Raw genomic sequence first — 10,585 nt, forward strand, 5'->3', positions numbered from 1 at the left:
CGAGTGGTGTGATTCATTTTTATACACTTTTTATATATTCATATACTACTGTATATTTGACAAGTAAGAAACATTTTCACAGGAGTCTTCTTTTTATCCCAACAAGGCAAATATTTTCAAGGATGTAAGAAAGAAAGTAACGGCCATTGGTGGAAGAAGGTGAGGACCAAGGTTGCAGCGTGGTACGTGTTCGGCATTTTATTAAATATAACTGAACACTAGATAACAAAGTAACAAAAGGCACAACCGAAACAGCTCCGCCAGGTGCAACACACCAAACAGAAAATAACTACCCACAAAACCCATGTGGGCAAGAGCTACCTAAGTATGGTTCTCAATCAGAGACAACGACAGAAAGCTGTCCCTGATTGAGAACCATACCCGGCCAAAAACATAGAAATACAAAAACATAGAAAAAAAGAACATAGAACGCCCACCCTAGTCACACCCTGGCCTAACCAAAATAGAGAATAAAAAGCCTCTCTATGGCCTCTCTAGGGCGTGACAGAAAGTTTGAGAAATCACAGCTGTATGTGTACAACATAATTTAGACTGAAATATAATTGTCTGAAAAATATAAATTTGATAAAAAAGTTAACAGCTGCTGAGAACTTGCTTTTTAATTTCCTCTCTGATTTTTTTGTTACTGTCTTATAATGTTCTGTCGAAGGCAGCTCTTTCCAGACATTTTATACAGTATAAACACAATTCTAGCACTTAGTGCTAGAGATTAGCATAAAAACGAACACACGCCCCTGTTCCCAGCCTCAACTTTCTAATCATCGTTCATGTACAGCATTCCAAACATATTCACCAATTTGTTCTTTTTATTCCACTGACCTTCCTTCTATCCACCATTTTTTTGTGTCTTTTTTTGTCTTTTTGTATTTTGGTTTGAGACAGGTCTAAGCTACATTATTCTCTCTCCTTGAAAAAACAGCCCGAGGACATTAATGTCCAACTACAGTCTGTTAAGTCTGCCGTAGTACTATCTTTCATCTGTCTACTGGATATTGATTCACAGAGTTCATTCACTTTAATGGTCCTTCTCCTACTGACTAGTATTAGCGTGAGGTACAAAATAAAATATAAGGTGCCCATATTAGGACGGCCTCTGTTATAGCAGAACCTTCAATCTCGGCAGGACTTACATTTATGGTAATAATATTTTAACATAGTTCAATAGTTAGTTCTTGTTCTTGACCGGGATCAATTCCTTGAATCCACATGAAGTAGAGTATTAAAAAAAGGATTTCATTGCGTGGTGGAAGAAATAGGAAGAACGTAGGAGCAACAGTAACATTTTGTAAAAAACCCTCTACTCTGGACAGGCATAGCAACTGCATCAGACACACAACTCCTTATATCTCTTAATATACTGAACAAAAAATATAAACGCTACATGTCAAGTGTAGGTCCCATGTTTTCACGAGCTGAAATAAAAGATCCCAGAAATGTTCCATATGCACAACAATATCCTTATTTTTCTCAAATGTTGTGCACAAATTTGTTTAAATCCTTGATAGCGAGCATTTCTCCTTTGCCAAGATAATCCACCTACCTGACAGGTGTGGCATATCAAGAAGCTGATTAAATAGCATGATCATTACTCAGGTGCACCTTGTGCTGGGGACAATAAAAGTCCGGCTTGGCATTGGCATGTGGCCTTTTATTTCAATTGTCATGCTGACTGCAGGAATGTCCACCAGAGCTGTTGCCAGATAATTTAATGTTAATTTCTCTACCATAAGCCGCTCAACCAACGTCATTTTAGAGAATTTGGCAGTACGTCCAACCGTCCTCACAACCGCAGATCACGTGTATGGCGTCGTGTGGGCGGTATGCTGATGTCAACGTTGTGAACGTAGTTTGGAAAGGCATAAGCTATGGACAAAGAACACAATTGCATTTTATCAATGGCAATTTGAATACACAAAAGTACACAACGAGATGCTGAGGCCCATTGTGAGGCTCATATCTGTGAGCAACAGATACATATCTGCATTCCCAGTCATGTGAAACCCATAGCATAGAGCCTAATGAATTTATTTACATTGACTGATTTCATCACACGAACTGTAACTCAGTAAGAATCCATGAAAATGTTGCATGTTGCGTTTATATATTTGTGCAGTCTAATATGAAGTTAACCATCTCTATGAGCACAGGCGAAGCTAAAATTATTGAGTGTAAAACAAAAATGAAGGGATCACGTGTTCCACATCCTTCTCCTTGGAGCCATGTCCCCTGACTCTGTCTATCTCATGTTATCTCTACTCTCCTCTCCTCGTCTATTTTTAAAAAAGGAACTCGGATCGGGTGGTCTCTGTGTCTGGGTAGAGCGAGATGCGCTCAGAGAAGTCTCAACAGAAGACTATGGAGGCTTGTGTTGCAGTAGCAGAATACATTCTCGGATCAGAGAGTTAGAGGTTGAGCAGAAAACCAAACTCCAATTGAGACTTTTAAATGTTTATTTTTATTTTTATGATTTTTCTCTTTTTCTACCGTTCTCTTTAGATGAAACTGTATGTTTCCCCTGAAATTCATTTCCACTGCCCTAATACTGTATGTCTGGGGGGCCTACCCAATTGAATGTACAGGTATTTCAGAGTTATATGGACCAGTACCAATATGAGGTACTGTTGTCCATCCTACGGCTAGTGATGTGGTGTTAAGTCCTGCTTCAGAGTAATGATTGTTTCTGGCCTATTTCATCAACAAACTATAATGAGATGGAGAATTATTGAGATGTCAATAGAGAATAATTGCTTATCCCTCTGGTTGCTACGACGGCATTTGTATAAAACCATTGTATATGCACTAACACGTCTTTAGTGGTATGTTGGGTCCCAAAGAGGATTAACACGAAGCAAGATCATACACACACTACCAAACACAGAGAGAAATCAGCTTCCTCGCACATCCTCCTTCCCCTAGACTCACATCTCTCTCTCTAGCGTTCTCTCTATCTATCTCTCTCCAGCTCTTTGTCTCTCTCTCTCTCTCTCTCTCTAGCTCTTTGTCTCTCTCTCTCTCTCTCTCTAGCTCTTTGTCTCTCTCTCTCTCTCTCTAGCTCTTTGTCTCTCTCTCTCTCTCTCTCTCTAGCTCTTTGTCTCTCTCTCTCTCTCTCTCTCTCTCTAGCTCTTTTGTCTCTCTCTCTCTCTCTCTCTCTCTCTCTCTCTCTCTCTCTCTCTCTCTGACATATGGAGACCTGTATGTCTGTACTGGGACATGGAGACCTGACACGTCTGTACTGGGACATGGAGACCTGACACGTCTGTACTGGGACATGGAGACCTGACATGTCTGTACTGGGACATGGAGACCTGACACGTCTGTACTGGGACATGGAGACCTGACACGTCTGTACTGGGACATGGAGACCTGACACGTCTGTACTGGGACATGGAGACCTGACACGTCTGTACTGGGACATGGAGACCTGACACGTCTGTACTGGGACATGGAGACCTGACACGTCTGTACTGGGACATGGAGACCTGACATAAATGCAGACAAATAGTGTAGTTGTTAAGCTGTGCACAGACACCAACCGACTGGAACGGGCCAAGAGTGTGTGTGTGTGTGTGTGTGTGTGTGTGTGCGTGTGTGCGTGTGTGTGTGTCAGAGAGAAAAATAGAGTTTGTGAGTGTGTGTGTGTTGTGTTAGGACATATATTCACTACTAATCCAACAGGGAAATATATTCAGTACTAATCCAGCAGTGAAATATATTCACTACTAATCCAACAGGGAAATATATTCAGTACTGATCCAACAGGGAAATATATTCAGTACTAATCCAGGGAAATATATTCACTACTGATCCAACAGGGAAATATATTCACTACTGATCCAACAGGGAAATATATTCAGTACTAATCCAACAGAGAAATATATTCACTACTAATCCAGAGAAATATATTCACTACTAATCCAACAGGGAAATATATTCACTACTGATCCAACAGGGAAATATATTCACTACTGATCCAACAGAGAAATATATTCACTACTAATCCAGAGAAATATATTCACTACTAATCCAACAGGGAAATATATTCAGTACTAATCCAACAGAGAAATATATTCAGTACTAATCCAACAGGGAAATATATTCAGTACTAATCCAACAGAGAAATATATTCAGTACTAATCCAACAGAGAAATATATTCAGTACTAATCCAACAGGGAAATATATTCAGTACTAATCCAACAGAGAAATATATTCAGTACTAATCCAACAGAGAAATATATTCACTACTAATCCAGAGAAATATATTCACTACTGATCCAACAGGGAAATATATTCACTACTGATCCAACAGGGAAATATATTCACTACTGATCCAACAGGGAAATATATTCACTACTGATCCAACAGGGAAATATATTCACTACTGATCCAACAGAGAAATATATTCACTACTAATCCAGAGAAATATATTCACTACTGATCCAACAGGGAAATATATTCACTACTGATCCAACAGGGAAATATATTCACTACTGATCCAACAGGGAAATATATTCACTACTGATCCAACAGGGAAATATATTCACTACTGATCCAACAGAGAAATATATTCACTACTAATCCAGAGAAATATATTCACTACTAATCCAACAGGGAAATATATTCACTTTTATTTGCACGGTCGCAAATCACAGGTTTTATTATAATAATATGATTCAGTATTTCTGTCCTGTACATGACAGGAGGTGCAGGACGCGGAGGTGGTGAGAATCCATTACAATGTTTTTCCTGACTACCCACGGTCCTCTCTTAATTCTTGACCTGCCATAAAACCAGCTTTTAATACAATGTAACCCCCTAGGATGTGAAAGGAGATTAATTATGATCCTCTTCACACCTTTCTAAGGTTATCTGTGACATTGTCGGCCTGTTAAATCCATAAAAACGTTACGTGAGATAATGCATCTTGCCAAAATAAAAGTTTCTCCAATTGAAACCTCCATTCATCACAAGGGATTATCCTATCCCAAAATAAAATAAATATTATATTTATATTTATTATATATTATAATAACCCCCTCCTTTTATTCTCTCCAAAGGGGGCAGCCTTTATTCTCTGTCCCCAAAACAAGTATAATCAAATCAGGTGGGGCGGCAGGGTTGCCTAGTGGTTAGACCGTTGGACTAGTAACCGGAAGGTTCACTGAGCTGACAAGGTACAAATCTGTCGTTCTGCCCCTGAACAGGTAGTTAACCCACTGTTCCTAGGCTGTCATTGAAAATAAGAATTTGTTCTTAACTGACTTGCCTGGTTAAATAAAGGTTAGAGAAAAAAGTTGCATTTTGTCACACACACATTGTTAGCAGATGTTATTGCGAGTGTAGCGAAATGCTTACAACACGGGAATATAAGTCACCCATTGTTGGGTGTTTGGGTGATGCTGCTGGGTCCCTCTGTCTCTCTGACGGATCACCTGATAAACAAAAATATCCCACAGGATGACGAACACGCACAGAGATGCTTGACAATCACTGCCAAAGCTTTGAATCAATAGACGTATGACAGGAAACATTGCATGTGATAAACTATCATTTTATGTCTATGAGATAATATAGGCTAGTTTTCAATAGTACCACAAATAAATAAATATATATATATATACATATATATACATATATACACCATGTGTTCTAACATGAAATCACTTTGGGCCTGCCAAGCTGGTGAACACATACAGAAACCCCCACACACAAGATGGTCTGCAAGATAATGAAGCATGCTTACTGATACTGCCTGCTGAGCTTAACGTCCTCATCAGAGTGCAGCAGACCTCTCTTGGGGCTTCGTGTGTTCTGCATATCTGACAACTCGACTCGCTGAAGATCTAATTGTTTGCGTTGCGGAATCGGGGTGGCGTAGTCATTAGAATACTAACCAAATTCCATATGAGCTCCTTAAAGGGGAGATCCCTCATCTATTTAGCGCATTTCATTCAACTTTTAGGCTTTAAGCCTTGTGTCGGACATCGTTGTTAAATCGATTCGAGCTCAACATGGAAGATTAGCTTTAACCCTCCTTAGAGTCGATGTCCGTGCCCCCGCGGAAATCTGATTAACATATATATTTTTTTCAATCTGTCAGTTTAAGCTAGAGATATCTGTGGTGAAAGGTGACAAGAGCTAGAGCATGAGATATCCCGACAAAATCTGTCTTCTCACAAAATCATATTTAGCGTCCAAACGGTTTGGCTTAAAAACTGTTATGACCCCTCTTTGGAAATATCAGTACGTTTTGCTCTATGACCCCCAAAAATGCATCTTGGGATTTGTCTGGTTGTCCCCCAGTACCAGTTAATAGTTAATAAAATGAATAGAATTATATATAGAGACTGTTTAGTGACAAAAACAAGGGGTTCAAGACAGACACTTCGGAACAAACTTCCTTTAGACCTTTTTTGAGGGACTATCTGTTGTTCCATGTCGTGAATCTGTTATTCAGTTATTTTGTATGGGCTAATAGCATTAACACTCCAAAAAATGTTTTCATCAAATATATTATTACGCTATTTTTGGGATACTTCAATGGGTTCAAAGTTCAAAGTTCAAAATCAAACAGTTACAGGATCCTCTTAAACCTTGACCTCTTGACCTTCTTAAAACAATTCAACATACTGTAGCTAAGTTGATTTATTTCATGGGGGGGGATCAAGAACCAGAAATGGGTGGCAATGGGAAATCAGCTAATTGTATCACAATTAGCATTGAAAATTGCCTTAAAATACAATGCATTGTATTTAAACACTGTTTCAGCTGTTCCTGTCCCTAATCTATTCAAACAAATCTATTTGAAAATAAACACAGGGAAAATGTTGAAGATAGATACACGTTATCTTAAGTATTAATTGGATAATGATGAACTGACGGCAATGAGATGGAATGGTAGTGTTCCTTCCTTCTTTGAACAACTGATCTGATTCTGACATGTTTAGATAAGATAGAAAGCAAGGTCAAATCAAATCAAATTGTATTTGTCACATACACATGGTTAGCAGATGTTAATGCGAGTGTAGCGAAATGCTTGTGCTTCTAGTTCCGACAATGCAGTAATAACGAACAAGTAATCTAACTAACAATTCCAAAAAACTACTGTCTTATACACAGTGTAAGGGGATAAAGAATATGTACATAAGGATATATGAATGAGTGATGGTACAGAGCAGCATAGGCAAGATACAGTAGATGATATCGAGTACAGTATAACATATGAGATGAGTATGTAAACAAAGTGGCATAGTTAAAGTGGCTAGTGATACATGTATTACATAAGGATGCAGTCGATGATATAGATTACAGTATGTACGTATGCATATGAGATGAATAATGTAGGGTAAGTAACATTATATAAGGTAGCATTGTTTAAAGTGGCTAGTGATATATTTACATCATTTCCCATCAATTCCCATTATTAAAGTGGCTGGAGTTGAGTCAGTGTCATTGACAGTGTGTTGGCAGCAGCCACTCAATGTTAGTGGTGGCTGTTTAACAGTCTGATGGCCTTGAGATAGAAGCTGTTTTTCAGTCTCTCGGTGAGGTGGGAACCTGGAAACCAACACCAATTCTTCACGTCTTCACCAATTCTCTAATGAAAAAGAATGGAGGACAAAGTATAGATTGTAGAGATATTCAAGCATGGCCATTTTCATCAACATTTAATTTAACTAAGCATGTCAGTTAAGAACCAATTCTTATTTGCAATGACGGCCTACCAGCGATGAACTGCCTTGTTCAGGGGTAGAACGACATATTTTTACTTTGTCAGCTCGGGGCATTTGATCCAGCAACCTTCTAGTTACTGTAACTTCTAGTTACGCTCTAACCACTAGGCTACCTGCCGCCTCTAACCACTAGGCTACCTGCCGCCTCTAACCACTAGGCTACCTGCCTCCTCTAACCATTAGGCTACCTGCCGCCTCTAACCACTAGGATAACTGCCTCCCCTAACCACTAGGCTACCTGCCGCCCCCTAACCACTAGGCTACCTGCCGCCCCTAACCACTAGGCTACCTGCCGCCCCTAACCACTAGGCTACCTGCCGCCCCCTAACCACTAGGCTACCTGCCGCCCCTAACCACTAGGCTAACTGCCGCCCCTAACCACTAGGCTACCTGCCGCCCCTAACCACTAGGCTACCTGCCGCCTCTAACCACTAGGCTGCCTGCCGCCTCCTCAGCACCTGCCACCTTAACTACACCAAACCAAAATATAAACGGAACATGTAAAGTGTTGGTCCCGTGTTTCACGAGCTGAGGAGTATTTCAGTCTGTAATAATGCCCTTTTGTGTGGAAAAACCCAGTCAATTCCGATTGACTGGGCCAGGCTCCCCAGTGGGGTGGGCTGCCAAGTGGGTGGGCCTATGACCTCCCAGGCCTACACATGGCTGAACCCCTGCCCAGTCAACTGAAATCCATAGATTAGTGCCTAATGAATTTAGATGGCTCATGGGCTTATTGAAACATTATTAGCAGCTACCCCATCACAAATCAAAATATAAGGTTGTTTTGTTCCAATACAATTTTTTTTAAATAGAATTTATAGATTCAAAATTAATGAAAGGGAAAGACTACGTTAGCTATCTAGCTTGCAAACTATCCTCTTAGCTAGTCTGCTGAAGTTAGCCAGCTAGCTAGCTAGCTCATTAACTATTCCCACAGAATAATTTAGCTAGAGTTCGCCCAAAGTTTGCCTTCCATAATACCCAGTCCACTTGTTTTATTTAATAATTGAGCTTGGACATACCATGGACTAAAGATTGACACTTGTGTCGTTGAATGTTGCTCCTGACTCCCAGGTCTGTCTCTGAGCACTGTCAGAATTTCTTCTAATGTCAGAAGCTCAGATGTGTTTTTGTTAGTTTCTTTTAGTCTGCCAACTCAATGGAGCCGAAAAATGATTCCACCCAACAGGAAAACCAGAAAGAATGCATCGTCTTTTCCCCCTGATTGACAGCTCTCAGACCTAATGAGAATGAAGTGGCACCAAGGGTGGCCAATCATATTTCAGGGGTGGCTAGTAACCCCCCCCTCATACTGCCTCTGGTCACGTACTGCCAGGTGTCCCCAGCTCTCTCTCCCGTCTCCATCCTCAGAGAGGATCCGAGTGAAGACCACCTAATGCCAGGTGACAGCCGGATAAAGGCAGGAGCAATGGGGGTCATTGATAATGTGTTAACATTCTTCGGGGCTTCGCAGCTGTGTAAGTTGGACAGAGAGGGTGGTGTTTTTATGTTCCACAAAGTGCCAACTCATTACGGACCCAGCTTCACCTTTCTGCACTGCCGTTGACCTGTAAACAACACGAGAAGTCAGAGTTGGCACGAAACAACGCGGCCAATGTGAAGAAAAAACCACCCCTTGAGTATGAGGCAAACACAGCGGGAAAGCGTGGCGTTTCACGCCAACAAAGGAAGGAAAATGAACCATTAGCCGAGCGAGAGAGCGAGAGACAGGCTGGCCATATTGGGTCTGGTGCTTCGTTGTTATTCTCGTTGCTTCCATATCTTTAACTACTCCAATGGATGTTTAGCACCAGAGACTGCCAGGCGGAGTTGGCACAGAAGAATTTGATTGGACAAAAGTAACCGAAATGTGACCCCGCCCGCGGCTTGACTGTGACATCATTGAGGATGGGGTCACTCAAAGGACAGAATGAGTTGCATGATGGGAAATATTTTCAGAGGGCGGGGTGCAAGTTAAAGGCGAGAGCCAGAATGTAGGACAGAGAGTAAACATCGAAAAAACAATCTGTATCTCCGTAAAATTTGGTTCGGATATTTTTTTGCAGTAGTTTGCATTCAAATTAAATACAAATTAAATATAGCTATTTTTTTCAATGGAAAATAGGAAATTATTTTTAGAAAGTATGTAGTCATCAAAATAAAATATTAAGTCAAGAATAAATGTCAGAATAGTATCATTGACATGCATTTATACCAGTAATTTGATCAACTGAATATTTTATTATATATTCTTATTTATATTATATTATTATTATAACTGTAATTATAAAAATATATATATATGAAAAAAGGACATGATACTTAAAATTAAATGTAGAGAGTTACTGATTCTATGATATATAAATAATTTGAGAGGAGAATTTGAGAGGAGAATTTGAGAGGAGAATCAACCCACTGTGGCCACATTTCTCATTCACTGAGATGTACAGTATATCACATTCGATTTGCTGGTCTATCTATGAGTAAATGTTAGCCAAAAAATTAACACTGCCTGATTGGTCTATCAAGGAGTAAATGTTAGCCAATAAGAACATTTCAAAGGATCAGCTAGCGAATCAGTCACAGACAGCTGTGTCAGTTTTGGCCTAATATATTCAAAAAATCAACTATCAAGCCTGGCATGTGGTATTTTTGTTTCTTTGTGACGGGAATATTTGATAACACTGTCTGGTTGAAAACCACCATGCTGTTCATTTTGTAGGTTTGAGGCAGAGAAATCTACTGTCTATCTTTCCGTTCTCATCTACCTCTTCCATCCCCCTCTACATCGTTCTCTACCACACAGATGGATGAATAACACTGAGTCCTCAGC

The sequence above is a fragment of the Oncorhynchus kisutch genome, linkage group LG4 (assembly GCF_002021735.2).
Source record: "Oncorhynchus kisutch isolate 150728-3 linkage group LG4, Okis_V2, whole genome shotgun sequence".
NCBI classification, from domain to species: Eukaryota; Metazoa; Chordata; class Actinopteri; order Salmoniformes; family Salmonidae; genus Oncorhynchus; species Oncorhynchus kisutch.